We start from the raw sequence: 16,709 nt of genomic DNA on the forward strand, positions 1-16,709 counted from the left end.
ACAAACTCAAAAGCCTTCTCTTCTCGCGCTCATCAATCTCTCGCAAACCCACCTTCTTGCTTCTCCCTGACCCCCCATGCTCACTCTCTCAAAGGCATCCTCAGGCCGTCGTTGTCACTGGCATTGTCCCTGACCCCCGACGCTGAGTCTCGCATAGCCACGCTCAGGCCGTCGTGGTCGCCGTGACGCTCACCCCACCCTCGTGTTTTGGTAAGTTTTGTTGGTTTCCTTGAACGACCTTCGTGTTTGAACAAGCTTCATTGTGTTTGAACAAACTTGGTGTTTCAACACGCTGAACTCACCCTCAAGTCACTGCCATTGTGTTCGAACAAGCTTCATTGGTTTTCTTGCAGCATTCCATTGGCACGAAAGCAGTCTTTGGTCGTGTTTGTACTCGTAATCACAAGGTAGGTTTTGCTCACCCCACCCTCGCAGTCTTCGCCATTCTGTTAACTTCCCTTAGTTATAAGTTCCCTTAAACTAAGCTTTTAACTTCCCTAAGTTGGTCGCAACCTGCATTTGATCTATTTAGGAAAGCTGTTGTTTTGACTGTTTGAAGGTTCATATACCCTGAAACTAGGTTCAGGCCCTTTGATTTGCACTATATCAGAGGTGAGTTAGCCTATTAGCAATTACCCTTTTGTTCTTAGTGATTATTATTTATGTTGTTGTTGATGAAGCTCCGTTGCTGCAGGTTTAGGAGTTGTAGTTGCTATTTCTTTCATCCACAAAAGGAACATTGCAGGTAAAATTATTTATTTGTTATGTAACATTTCACTAAACCTATGGTAGCATAGCATGGGTTTGTTCTGTACTTGCGATATGTAGTTGGGTAAACTTTGTGTTATGTGAGGCATTTGGTTCAACATTCCATATTGCCTTTACCTTGTAGAATATGGATAACCTGAATTGTATGTCCTATAGTGGCAAAACTATGCTATTTTATCAGCATATAAACATGTTTGCACCCCTATACAGTCAAGTATTGTACATGGATACCATGGAAAGTAGAAAGAATAGTAGTGTTTTTCACTTGATTCTGCAGAAAACTGATTAGAAAGATATAGAGTAGAGAGAAAATAGAGATAAAATTTGTCTGAAAAAGTATATACGCACATATAAGTTTAATTTGGATTGGACTGAGTTGCTTTTTAAAATTGAATCTGAAACCCAATCCACAGTTCACTCTTTCTTATTAAAAGGACAAAACACATAGTTTAGTGTTTCTAATTAAAGGTAGTATGCACATATTAGAATTTCGAAGTCCACATTCCTTTAGGATCTCATATGCTGAAAGCCTCATAGGACAAGTTGTCAACATTCCTAAAGGTAGTATGCACATATTACAAAAGTGATCATGCTCCAAATCATAATTGATAACCAGCATGTATGACTCCCTGAAGCTAGAGAAAATCCAAATAAAGCCCTCAAAAACTAGAGAAAATGCACATATTGAATTATTGCTATCCACATATCATAATTTGAGTTGAGAAGTGGATAGTAAAGACAATGAGAACATGATCACTTTTGTAGAGTTTTGTCTTTCATTTAACTATGGCACTTTAATAAATAATGAGAATTTTATATGAACTCCACAATTTTGTAGGCTAAGTTATTACATAGTTGTTAGTCCATGCAGTCTGGTCATATGAGCATTAGTAATGTTACATAGTTTGGTTGAGCATAAGTTGAATTACTTTGTTATAGTTGAACTAGGTTTGGCTCTGAGTTCTTCTAATGCCATTACTCATTAGTTCTCAAAGGTTATTTTCTGCAAAATGTGATATATATCGTTGCTATGGCAGTATGGCCCATGGCTAATTGGCATATGCTTTTTATTTTTAGGTTATCATTTACTACTGCTTAGTGGCCTTGTTGTGGAAGCTATTTGATTATAGAAACTCCAGGTAAAGCACATCGTTACTACTTCTTATATATACATGCATATGTGTAAAGCACATTGTTACGTTGTTTTTAATTGTAATTCCTAGCTAGTAGTGGCTGCAGTTTATGTTCGTTGTGCTATTTTGTGCTCACTTGAAATCTGCACCCACATCATTTTAAGCAGAGATAAATGTCAACTTTTTAGAATGATTTGATTTTTCACAAGTGTTTATTGTCCCCTCAATCAATTCTGGCCTTGAGTGGCATGATGGTAAAAAGAAATGGGTAGAAATTCATTAGTCTTTGTTCCATTGATAGGATTAATAGCTGGTGATGGGTGTCCATTAGTTATTAGTTAGGATAAGTAAAGCTTAAAGTGGAATAATCCAACATCCATCAACTTTGTAAGCTGTATACCTGAAACACTATATTTAATCGTAATTCCTAGCTAGTAGTGGCTATAGTGGGTAGTAGTGGCTGCATTTGAAGCAATTAGTGTCTCAATACCAGGAGTAGATTAGAACCATGGAGGTTTGAATTAGCTTTCTCTGCATTTTGTTTAGCCACAGCTGACCCATTAAGCTAAGGATGCATGTTTTGTCTTGGTGCTGAAATTTCCTCTTGTTGTGAGCAATGATTTGGTCTTGGGCTGAAGTATTGGGCTGTCCCACTCCCACTAGAATAACTTTCAAGTGTTTGCTTGTCACACACAATGTCATATAACTTAATTTATAACCTCTGTCGAAAGAACAAGGAATTTAGCTGTGAGAAGTGAGAACAACATTCAATGAAATAAACTGCTAAAATAACTCTTGACACCTTTTTTTATAAAAAAAAAATACTGAAAGTACTTTGCCTTCTCCTTCCCCCAGCCCTGTCTCCCTCCCACGGTCACCCTTCCTTCTCATTTTTCTATCTATTTTCTTGTCTTTAAAGCCACCTTGATCTTTCTTTCGTTAAACAAAAATTAAAGTATGGATTCCAGCTTAGTATCAAAGCTGTAGATAACACTCAACATTTTGTTGAAATTAACTACCAAATGAAAATCAAAGTATGAATTCCCAATGTGATAGCCTCAAAATTGCTCTGCTCTAGGAAGAGTTAGTTACCTTGCTATTTGGATTGTGCTGCTCATCATCACATGTACAAATTTTTGTTACCAGTTAATGTTTTTATTACTTGTTCACTGCTATTAATGACAACCGATATATGCTATACAAATTGTGTTCATGATGAGTAAACCTTAGATTCTCATTTGAGACTGAATGCAATGATTCTTGCAGACAGTTTGCATTAATCATTGTATTTAATCTTGAATTGTCCATTTGGACAGTTTGGGGAGACTGATATTTTTATGGTAGATTCATGCGTTAAGGCTAACATTATTTTGTTTAATTTGATGAAATTTCAGTACAATGCATTTCTAGTTGTTCTCTGAGTGCATACTTGATTATCGGGAAATTAATTTCACCGATTTCATGTCGTGTACTTAGAGACCAATGCGAAATGCTGCTGAAATTTTGTCAAATTTAACAAAATAGAATTAACCTTGACGTATGAAGCTACCATAAAAAAGGTCTTTCTGAATGGGATAGGACCACACTTATAATAAAAAAGTGAGATTTTCACGCATCGAATAACTTTGTGAGTATCACAGAGTTATTATTTAGATGGATCGAAGTTGGATGAATGAAAGTCGTATGAGCCCTACATATGAAAAAGGCGTCGAATTGTTCTTGCAATTTGCCTCCGAAAGAAGTCGACCGGATGAGGACGAAAAATATTATTGTCCTTGCATCAATTGTTTGAATGGAAGACAAAAAATACTGGACGATATACAAGAGTATCTATTGTGTGATGGGATTAAGAAGAATTACACCACGTGGATATGGAATGGTGAATTGACAAACATGCAGAGTGGGTCCCAATCTGAACCGTTTGATGTAGAAATGGAAGATCACTTGGAGGATATGATTCATGACCTTGGACAAGAGTCTTTTCAGCAAGCACATGCCCCTATGTATGATACATTGCAAAGTCATTCAAAAAAGCCTTTGTATCTGGGGTGCAAGAATTCCTTGACGCTATTGTCGGCAATGTTAAGTCTGGTTAATGTGAAGGCCAGATATGAGTGGAGTGACAGAAGCTTTATTTCACTGCTTCAAGTAGTGCACGATCTACTTTCAGAGGAAAACAAATTGCCTAAAAATTACTATTAGGCGAAGAAGATACTGTGTCCAATGGGTATGGAGTATAAAAAAATTCATGCTTTCCTGAATGATTGCATACTTTACAGACATGAATTTGAAGAAATGTCCAAATGCCCTAGGTGTGGGGTATCGCGATACAAAGTTAAGGATGATGAGGAGTGTAGTACTAATGAAAACTCAAAGAAGGCCCCCCCAGCGAAGGTGTTGTGGTATCTGCCGATCGTTCCAAGGTTTAAGCGTCTTTTTGCTAATGGAGACGATGCTAAAGACCTTACATGGCATGCAAATGGGAGAAACTGTGATGGAATGGTCCGTTATCCGAATGATTGCTCTCAGTGGAAAAAGATAGATGTTTGTTTCTGGATTTCGGCAAAGAGGCAAGAAATCTTAGGCTTGGACTAGCTAGTGATGGAATGAATCCATATGGCAATTTAAGCACTCAACACAGTTCATGACCACTTCTACTAGTAATTTACAATTTGCTTCCTTGGTTGTTCATGAAGTGAAAATACATGTTGTCTATGATGATATCGGGCCCAAGAAAGCCAGGAAATGACATTAATGTTTATCTAAGTCCGTTGATTGAAAACCCGACAAAGTTGTGGGACGAGGGAGTTTTAGTGTTTGATGGGTTTCGGAATAAGACTTTTCTAATGCGTGCAATGCTTTTTTGTACCATTAATGACTTTCCAGCATATGGGAATTTGAGCGGTTACAGTGTTAAGGGTCATCATGCATGCCCCATCTGTGAAGAAGACACAAGCTACATACAACTGAAACATGGTAGAAAAATAGTCTACATTAGGCATCGACGTTTTCTAAAACCTCATCACCCTTATAGGCGATTGAAAAAGGTATTTAATGGAAGTCAAGAGCACGAAACTGCACCGATATTGTTGACTGGTGAGCAGGTCTTCCAGTGAGTTGAACACCTGAATACTACATTTGGAAAGACCCAAAAGAAGGAAAAAAGTAAGACTTGCATATGGAAGAAGAGGTCGATTTTCTTTGATCTTTCGTACTGGTCTGATATGGATATTAGACATTGTATTGATGTTATGCATGTGGAGAAAAATGTATTTGATAGTATCATTGGGACGCTCCTTAACATTAAAGGCAAGATGAAAGATGGTTTGAATACTCGTCAAGATCTAGTTGAGATGGGTATACGATCGCAGTTGCATCCAAGGTCTGATGGTAAAAAAATATATTTGCCTCTAGGTTGTCATACTTTGTCCAGAAAGGAGAAGATCAGTTTATGTCAGTGTCTGCACCGAATCAAAGTCCCATAAAGATACTCTTCAAATATTAAGAGCCTTGTGCAGTTGAAGGATCTGAAGTTGGTAGGGTTAAAGTCTCACAATTGTCACGTCTTGATGCAACAATTGTTACCGATGGCCATACGAGACATTTTGCCTAACAAAGTCAAGTTAGCCATAACTCGTCTGTGCTTTTTCTTCAATGCCATATGTAGCAAGGTCGTTGATCCTGTGAAGTTAGATGAGCTGGAAAACGAGGGTGCTATTATACTATGCCAGTTGGAGATGTATTTTCCTCCTGCTTGCTTTGACATCGTGCTTCACTTAATTGTTCATCTGGTTAGAGAAATCAAATGTTGTGGTCTTATTTTTTTGCGGTGGATGTACCCGGTTGAGCGATACATGAAGATCTTAAAAGGGTATACGAAAAATATACATCATCCGGAAGCATCTATTGTTGAAAGGTACATTGCAGAAGTAGCCATTGAATTTTGTTCAGAGTACATTGAAAAGGCTAAACCTGTTGGGCTTCCTGAATCTCGACATGATGACAGAGTGGGCGGTAAGGGTTCAAGAGGACTGCATGTTATCACTCCAAGTGTAGAACATTTGTTACAAGCTCACTTGTATGTGTTGAATAACAATAATGAAGTATTGCCATACATACTTCAGCATGAAGGTTTAGTAAAAAAAAGTAATCCAAAAATGTCGAAGAACTGGGTCTTGAAAAAGCATAACAAGACTTTCCTTGATTGGTTTAAAGATATAATCTTTGCTGATGAAAATGCCTCTAAAACATTAAGAAAGCTAGCTGATGTGCCTAAAAGAAATGTTATAACTTGGCAAGGATACGACATAAACAAGTATTCCTTTTATACAAAAGCACAAGACAAGAAAAGTACAATGCAAAACAGTGGGGTCACCCTAAGGGCTGAATCTCAACACTTCGTCAGTGTACATGATAACAATCCTTGTGTAGCTTCCATCCCTTACTTTGGGTTCATTTAAGAAATTTGGGAGCTTAACTATGTCAAATTTACTGTTTGTGTTTTCAAATGTAAATGGGTTGACAGCAACACCGATGATTGTGCGGACCGATGACGTGTTGTCTCGTGAGGATTATGAATATTTAGAAAAGAAGTTGATGGATGAGAAGAGAAAGAAAAAACAAGAGGAAGCTGCTCAATCCGGAAGCACTGAGGTCATGATTGATCCTCCATCTCCCATCAGACGACACGTGAAGTGGAAGATGGCCCGCACCAAAAAAATTGGCCATATGACGTCTGAGGTAACAAAGGAAATTGCTGAGAGGATTGTAAGTAACTTTTAATTAATAATCGTAATTAGTTATGTTTATGTTGTCCCAATCTTTGGCATGCAAATGTGTTCTGTATAGGATTCGTTGGAGGAGCATGCATCACAGGGTTCGTTTGTCCCTCATGGACATCAGGATGTCCTGACTGCTGCCATTGGGCAACCAGAACACGCTGGTCATGTGTGTGCTGTTGGAGTCGGTGTGACCATCAAGCAATACTTTGGACCGGCTCAACGAACCGCCCGCAGCACTTCTTCCATCGCTCCCGAAGAACTAGTGCAGTTGACTCAACAAATCAAGGACCAGCTGGAGGAGTCAATCACAGAAAAAGTGACTCAGCAGTTGATGTTATCCTTCAGCGAGATGCAATCCTAGTTTTAGTCATAGATGCAAGCATAGGGACTTGCACTGCCTCCGAAGCCTGAGGTTGGTCCCTCAGCTGCTTGTGTCAGCACAAAGGGGAGTTGTGTTGATCCCTCAGTGACTGATCCAGACACGGGTGACTCAGACAAATGCGGGTTGTACATCGAAGAAAATTCTCCCCACCTGGTTGCCCTAGGAAGAGTTTATGAAGGATCCACAATCATTCACAACATCCCTTTGTTGCATGATCAAGTGAAGGTTGGTATTGAGGAGGTTAAAGATTCAGATTCTCCCATTCTTGTACCCACTAACGAGGTTATTTTAGTGGGGCCGACACTTAACACCTTCCTTGCTTGGCCGACATATCTCATTAAGCGTTTATCAGAACAGGTATTTTACTCTCATTATATGCTTCTTTTTTTCAATTGAATTGTTCATTGTAATTAAATTATGTTAATTAACTATGTTGGATAAACAAGGAGCTGTGGGACCAACAAAACCTGCAGATAAGCCGGATCCTGAGGTCGAGGATCCCCTATATCTGATGACATTGACCATCCCATAACTTTTTTTTGAAGCCGTTGCAGGTTATGTGGGATGCTTCCCTGTTCGGGCTGTTTAATTTAGACTTCCCCTTGTACTTAAAGCATGAAGATCTGTCTGAAATAGCACATGGTGGTCAATGTCTCAACATCTTTGTTATACAGTTGTGGATTCTGTAAGTCAATTTAGATTATTGTTAATTACCTAAGTTATTATTTTAAATTCATACATAATTTACTTTGTGTTAACAACAATAGGCATCTGACTGAGACAAGTATGCGATTGGGGAATTTCGATGTATATGGATTCCTCGAGCCACAGTCCATCCAGAGATCTGGGCAATCACAGTTTGAATCAGAAAGTTAAATCAAGAACTGGATGCAGAGTTCAAAACAGGATGTCTACCTGGGAGCCTACGTGAATGAGTAAGTAAAACTGAACAAATGAATTTAAATAATGTATAATACTATAATAACCTATATTGGTCTCCACTGCAGTGCAAACTGACAAATGGTCATCATTTTGCTTAAGGAAAATCTTGTTGTTTGGTTTTGTTCCTTGCATAATAGGTCAGACAACTATTTAAAAGGAATAATTAACAGGTCAGTGTTGTTTTTCAATACATTTGCATTAGTATTAGTTATCAACATCAATATTTTCATGTTCCTTGTATTTAACAGTGCTTTGAAAGGACTTGACGATACTCCACAACCTAAATCCAAGGCTGCAGGTGCTAGGTGGAATGTTGTTAAAGTAAGTAATTTAAACAATGTTTTTACTTATATATATTTTATGTTTGTGTACACTAATCTGTAGTTAACATTGAATATCTAAATTTCATTATGTATTTAGTGTAATAAACAAAAAAGGAAGTACTGAGTGTGACCATTACACGATGCACTGGATGTCAACTATAATCTTAGGAAGTTTCAGGAATAATTAGGAAATGGTAAATGCTTATTTCAAAAAATTTTGATTTTCTTATCATTTGTATTATATTATTAACTTATGTTTTATTTTATCATGCAATATTTTAGTGATGTTAGACCATTGGAATTAGACACATTGAAGGCGCTTTGCATCCAATGGACAAACTATTATCTCAAAGTTAGAAATGAAACTTAGTTTACTAGCTTGTAATTTTAGTTAGGATGTTAGGCAACTTTGTAATTTTAGTTTAATTAATTAGTTTACTACCTTGCTTTACATTTTTTACAATTGATGTAACCTTTTAACATTAATTGAATATTCTTTATTCATGGTTATTAATAAATTCTTTATTGATATATAGTTATCAATTGATTTTTTACAATTGATAGTTTACTAGGTAGCTTTTTGCTAAAAACTATTTCAAAACAGAATGTAAATGATATATGTTGTACTGTGTGGTCTGATTTCAAATTTTCAAGTTAATTTTTTGGTTTATTGAAAAAACAGACAGTATATTAAAAAAAATTCCTAATAACAACATCGATTTTTAAAAAAAACCGATGTTAACCTACGAAAACAACATCGATTTACGAACAAAGTAAACATCGGTTTTTCCAAAAACCGATGTTGACTATTAACATTAACATTGGTTGTCAACAAAAACCAATGTTAACTTCCAAAACATTAACATCGGTTTTCTACAAAAACTGATGTTAACTATTAATGTTAACATCGGTTTTCAATAAACACCGATATTAACTTCCAAAACATTAACATCGGTTTTCTATGAAAATCGATGTTAACGTTGTTCGTTAACATCGGTTTTTGTAGAAAATCGATGTTAACTATTAACGTTAACATCGATTTTCTATAAAAACTGATGTCAACTTCCAACGCTGCTATGAACATTGATACCTTTTTTTGTGTAATTCTTATTATATAACATTGGTTATTTAAATAACCAATGTTATCATTTTTACGTTAACATCGGTTTTGGAAAACTGATGTTAGCGTTAATACTTTCAACGTCAATTAGTAACCGATGTTGAAAGTTCTAAATAACCAATGTTGAAAAACATATTTTCTAGTAGTGATTTTGTCTTTCTTTTATTCCACATTTATGTTATTATATATCTTTTACTTCATTCATCTTAGTCAAAGCTTTCATCTATGATTTAAAAAAAAAACTTTATTAGAGATGAATAAATATAACTCAAGTGAAAGGATTGTGATGACATAAATATGGAACAAAAAAGACAAAAAAATCGGGCTAACTTGTAGGAAGGAGTTTGTGTTCCTATTGGATTTTGTGAAAATAAAAGCAGTGCAAACAAAATTCTTGCATACTGACCATGTAACTAGAAAAAATAAGGTTCATGTGCTCAGTGCTCTTATTTGTTGTTGTTTGTGGAAGCAAATAATTCCTTAAGGATAGTGTTTCCTCCTTTCAAACACTATTATTCTTCCTTAATGAACCTCCGAACATTACTCACACGTACCTATCGGTAACAAATTTAGTGTTTAAAAGCATTACAAGAAGAGAGAGAGAGAGAACATTACTTCATATTTGAATGAAAGATGAACTAACTAATAAATAAAATAAAAATGAGAGGAAAATTCAAAAAAATGAAAACTAAAGATGTATAATCAATAAGAAAACGTAGAATAAAGTCATACTTTAATTATAAGAGAAAGATCAATGGATATATGGTTTTTTTTTTTATCAGCCAACAAAGAATATTATTAAGGGTATCAGCAGTACCAAAAAGGATTCCAGGATTAGAGAACCATTAAACACATGAATGGATTTATCCCTTAGCATATCATTCCAAGATGAAACTACTAGTATAGTATATATTACAACCAAATTCCTTTCCCTGCATATTAAGTGCATTTTAAACAGAACCTTCCCAACCCAAACGGCCTATCCACTACCTGCAACAATTATCATCTATGAAGCATCGACACCGACACAAACACCGGACACGATACAGACATAGACACGTGGACACCTGAAATGTTGAAAATGTAGGACATGGACATGGCTATATATATATATATATATATATATATATATATATATATATATATATATATATATAATTAAATAAAATAAAATTACATAAAATTAAATATGAGCGATATAAATAAAAGATCTAAATTGAAAATCAAGATTTATATATTCATCATCATCTCAAAAGAACTTTTCCTATGATAATGAGTCACAAAAAATACTAAGAGACCTCATTATACAATTTGTACGCTTTGTTTTTTTACAAAAAAAAATTATAAAGCAAGATGATGAATTAGCAACTTCAAGTCTTCAAGAATTCCACAAACTAGCAATTATCATTGAAAAAGACACCCTCTAACTCTGGTTCATCTAAAGAAAAACTAGCAATTTCAAGAATACCACAATCATCAAGTGACCCAAAATCATCTCCAGCTACATCCCACATTTTAGTTTCCTCTTGATGATATTGTGGAGTATTCCTTGAGAGAAGTCGTAGGTTGCTATGAACAAATACTAAATCTTCAGCTCTATGTGGTGCCATCTTGTTTCTCTTTAAAGAATGGATAAATGAATATGTACTCCAATTCCTTTCACAACAAGAAGATGAACAAGGTTGTGCAAGTAGCTTAAGGACAATCTTTTGAAGTATTGGAGCATTAATGCCATGAACTAGCCACCAAGCTTTTGGATCCATTTGACCTCTATCATTTAAAGAATCAAGATCATCAAAACCTTCTCTTCCATCCGAGAAGTTGGAAAACTCAATATTCACTTTCCTCCTTACATCCACATCAAGAAAGAACCTCTTGAAGCATTTTAATCTTTCACGAGTGAGTTCCATGTCTTGATGTGGAGGAACTCGATTAGAATCTTCACTTAACCATTCATGACTATAATATCTACAATTAAAAAGAAATATATACATGATTAAAATTTATGTAATTCTAAAAAAAAATGTAAGTAAAAAAGTATAGAGTCAATTACCTAGGATTTAAAGAATGAGCTAAACAATGGAGATGAGTGCTACTCTTAGTCCAACGGTCAATTAATATGGAGTGCACTACCTCATAAAAGGTTGATCCTTCACTCTCCTTTTTTCTCTCATATTGATATATGGCATTCTTCACCTTTTCAATCATTGAATCCCACATTTCATATACTAGATGGAGAGATGAAGCTTCTGTATCCGTTCTTCTAAGAACATCATAGATAGGGCTAGTGAAAGAAAGAATATAATCAACCTTATCCCACCATTTATCATCCAACAAATTATCTTTCACAAATTTAGCCTTTGCAACATCATCTTCCTTATAAGAAGACCATTGATCACTAATGACCATCTCTTGGAGTCCTTTCTTCAATTGCTTGAATCTCTTGAGCATTACAATAGTGGAGGCAAATCTTGTTGGAGCAATGGATAGCAATTTCAATGAATTGAATGAATTGAAAATTGATAGTCTCATAGAGTGACTCATAACAAAGTTTTTCACAAACATTGCATCATCCACAATTTGGGTGATCCAAGAACATTCTTCATAAGCAACATTATTTTTTTTCTATATTCTTGGCTGCACATATGTTCTTCAAAGCAAGATTTAATATATGGACAACACATGGAGTCCAATAAATGGAAGAAAACTCAGCCTCAATTATTAAACCTGCTGCTTTACAAACGGCTGCATTATCTGTCACTATTTGCACAACATTTGAGTGCCCAACCTCCATAATTACCTCCCTCATATGTTTGGCAATGAAATTCTTGTCTTCGATCTCATTTGAACAATCAATGGCCTTTAAAAATATAGGTCCACTCTCCGTGACAACCATGAAATTAATAAGAGATCTTCTTTGCGGGTCACTCCATCCATCACTAACAATGCTCACACCCTTATGGCTCCATGCATTTTTAATTGGTTGTAACAAATTCTCCACATGTCTTCTCTCGTTTTGAAGTAATGTTGTCCTTAATTTATTATAACCTGGAGGTTGGTAACCACTGATCTGATTGTTGGCAGCATAGGCAAATGCCTTCCTATAATGAGGATTTCTTGCTAAATGAAAAGGCAGCCCCGAAGAGTAAAACATCCTAGCAATTTCATGATCAAGTGTCTCTCTAGCTTGCAAATTAAAGGCATTTTCTACAGATGATGTCTTTCTCTTTTTTGGATCAACACCAAGAGTATTTGTATCCATTTGGTGTTGAGTAGAAACCGGAGGCAATGACACAAATTTTGTTTTTGACCTCTCCACCCTCAATGTAGCCTCATTGTCTATCTTCTTCAAATCTATAAGTTTGGCAACTGTTACCTTTTGACAAACTCTAACTCCCTTTCTTGTCATCTTCAATAAGTGTGCCCTCACTCTAGTGTAAGACACATTAAAGGTAAAATCACAAATATTGTATTTTATCTCATAATTTCCACCACATGCTACACTTTTTTATCTTTGTAACATAGGTCCATAAAGGTTTGGTATCATCATCTTGTTCTTTAGCTTGACTAGGACTAGAAGCACTCATCTCTACAACAATTTAAAAAAATAAAAAATTAATGTAAACAATTTCTAAATAAAAAAAACAACAAAAAGCAATTTGTAATCAATATTGTTCTTGTCTTATTGGCCATGTTGTAGCTTAATTTTATTCAAAACAGGACTATTCAAAATAATTTTAGTTTTTGTAAATTATTTGTTTTATTTTTTATTTTTTAAACAATTTAAATACTTTTTTAGCAAATAATTTTTTTTAAGAATAAATAGGAAAATAATGAAACATTCAAATTCATAGGCATGTGTGAAATGTTTATGAACTAAAACATTCAAAATTTGAATTTACAAAAAAAAAGTTAATGTAAAAGTGATCTATTATAATTTTTCCCTCTGTAATATGTATGTTGTTATTTCTTTAATTACTTAGCAAATAATTTTTTTAAGAATAAATAAGAAAATAAAAAAATTACAAGAAAGGTAATTTTTTAATGGCATCTGCAAAAAAATATTATCACAAGATTCACAATAAAATAAAGAAAAAAAATACTTTTTAAATTTTTTAGCTCTTGACACAATGCTGCATATTTCCCAACTTCCTAGAATAGTAACATGACCAACACACTCAATGGCCTACGTGCAGCAGAAAAAGAAAGAAAGAGAAACTAGCTTTTTACAATAAAATAAAGGAGTGAGATACATTCAATGGCCTACGTGCAGCAGAAAAAGAAAGAAAGAGAAACTAGATTTTTACAATAAAATAAAGTGGGATACATTCAATGGCCAACGTGCTTTTTACAATGAGAAGCTTGCTTTTTACAGTAAAATAAAGAAGTGGAGAAACATGCAATACCCAGCGGATAACAGCCAATGGATAACAACAAGAAAGAGAGAGAATGTGTAAATGTTTAAAGAATAAAGTGGAACACCACAGTCCACACTAAACACGAAAGGAAAACCAGAGGCAACAAGAAAAGAAAAAACCAGAGAAGAAATAGGAAGTAAAGCCTACCTGCGCGGGGAAGCAAACGAGTGCGGCACTGTGTAGCAATGGAGGCGCTTGCGGGAACAACAAGGAGAAGACACAGAACGGCAGAAGAGGTATTCTTTTGGTAAGCATTTTAAAATAAATAATAAAAAAAACCTAAGGCTCTTAATGGGCTGCGACGCGCGTGTCTAGGTGGTGGGCCGCGTCCAACCGCGCGCGTCTTCCTGTTCAACCATGTCCGGTGACGGCGGAGGCGACAGACACCGCGTCGCACCGGAGTCATACGCGCATGCATGTTCGATGCGAGTCTGACATGGGACACGCCGGTGATGAGCCGCGTCCGTGCTTCTTAGATTAGCATTAATTGTTTGTCTCCAAAACCATATCCCAACAATTTCATCCATCAGTTATAAGCATTGCAGACACATCAACGGATTTGAGTGCCATTCAAAGGAGAAATTGAAGGACTTAACATGTGTATCCAGTCACAACCAAGATTTATATTTTGCAGTTTGAAGCACATAATCCAAGTCAGGAATTAGCTCACCGAAAATGATGGTGTTTATATGACACCACAGGGACCATGTTATTGCACCCCACACTGTTTTCCCGATATTGTTATTGTCCCTCCGCAACCAATTACAGTGATGTTGAAAAAGAAATGTTGTGTAGTTCAGTACGAATTCCAAGCCAGTTGTAACATAAATTCCATCTTTTTGTAGCAAATTTGTATGTAAACATAACATGTTCGAGAGTCTCATCAACTTCTTGACAAAATGGGCACGATAACTCCTGCATTGGTAGGGCAACCCATCATTTAGCTAGATTGTCCATCGTTGGAAGTCTTTCCAAAGATACCCTCCAAATAAAAACCGCCACATTTTTTGGGATAAGAAGCTTCCAACAGTAGCTTATAGAAAAAAAGGCTTTCAAGAGACAAATCAAAAGACACAATATCATATATATATATATATTATAGTAAATATTTGTTTTATAATTTAAAATTTATAAAAATATGTTACTCATGTTAGAACATGTTAAAATTAGATTTCTTATTTTTTTCTAAGATTTTGTTTTTAGTGGGTCAATGGAGTTTGTTTTGTTACGTATTTGTTACGTTTGTTACTTGATTTTTTGTTGTTGCATAAGGGAGTCTATGCTTATGTATATCTCATTCCTCCTCTCTAGAAAATACACAAATAAATAATTTGTTTTCTTTCTCTCTAAATTTTGTCTTTTCCTTTCTTATAAAAAAAATTATTTTTTAGAGCAAGAACATTAGTGTTCAGAAGGTTCGGGGATCCTTTCGCTGTACACGATCGGAAGCAACATGTTGTCGTATATTGGGAGAAGAGTGCAATCAGATTTTCCTACTCATGCAGTGGGAGCATTCTCTCTCTAAGGATAGCATTTGTGCACTTCAACCTAGGCTAATTAAAAATTTCGAAATTATTTTCCTTTGTGTTTATTGTATGATATATTGTATTGTTGATTCATATTCTGAAGTTATTTTGCTATTGTTGTTTTATTATTTAGTTTAGGACTTTGCATTTTCTTTTCATTTATTTTATTTTAATTTAATTTTCTATCAGTCTTAGAGAGAAAAACTACTTTCTTCTTGTATAATCTTTTCTATAGTAGCATTCTATTTTACCAAAAGATGTCTGGCATGGATATGATTCAGTCCCTTTCTAGTAAACATGAAAAATTAATGGATGAAAACACAATGTATTATGCTCCATTAAAAATGTTTTTATTATATTATTTCATTTCTTTAAATTTTAAATTAGTAGGAGATTGTTGGAAAATATTTTCTTATAATTTAATTTAAAACTAAAATATATTTTCTTTATCAATTATATTTTGTAAAGATAAAATGCTTTTAGAACTAGTTTCCATGAAAAACTAAAAGCATCCCACTACTTCCATTCCTATATCTTTTACTTGGTCAATTTCCTTTATGAATGTTATAAGTCTTTAATGTTAGGAAGTTTGTTGTTTGGTTTGTATTTTATGTTGTTTAATGTTATTGCTGCAAGTATTTTTTGTTGCTACACGTTGGTGATGGGTTGTCTCTATATATGTAGTTCCTTGCTAAAAAAATAATAAACATGTGAAAATACAACACACAAAGCAATAAAATGAACACTTGGATGAATCTTTATATTCTGCATGTTATATTCTTAATATAGTACCTTATAAAAAATTTGAAAAAACCCCTTATGAGTTATGGAGAAAAAGATAACCAAATATGAAATATCTTAAACTGTGGGGGTGTCTAGCAAAGATTAACATCCCTATTAATAAGAAAAAGAAAATAGGACCAAAAACTGTTGATTATGTTTTTGTTGGATATTCTTTGCATAGTACTACTTATAGATTTTTGGTTGTTAATTCAGAAGTGTCCAAAATTTCTAATGGTAATATTATGGAATCTAGAGATGTCACTTTCTTTAAAAATGTTTTTCCTTTGAAAAATAAATTGTCTAAATCTGTTTGTAATACTTCTTGTTCTAATTTATCATCTTGTAGTAATGCTAATAAGGACATTGTTTTTGAACCTAGGAGGAGTAAAAGATCTAAAAAAGTTAAGGATTTTGGTTCTGAATTTTGTTCTTTTCTACTTGAAGATGATCCTAAAATTTATGGTGAGACCATGGGGTCTATTGATGCACCTCTTAATGAATCTGATGACAATTATTATAGGGGTAGGGGGTCA

This window comes from Glycine max, chromosome 18, assembly GCF_000004515.6.
Source record: "Glycine max cultivar Williams 82 chromosome 18, Glycine_max_v4.0, whole genome shotgun sequence".
NCBI lineage: Eukaryota > Viridiplantae > Streptophyta > Magnoliopsida > Fabales > Fabaceae > Glycine > Glycine max.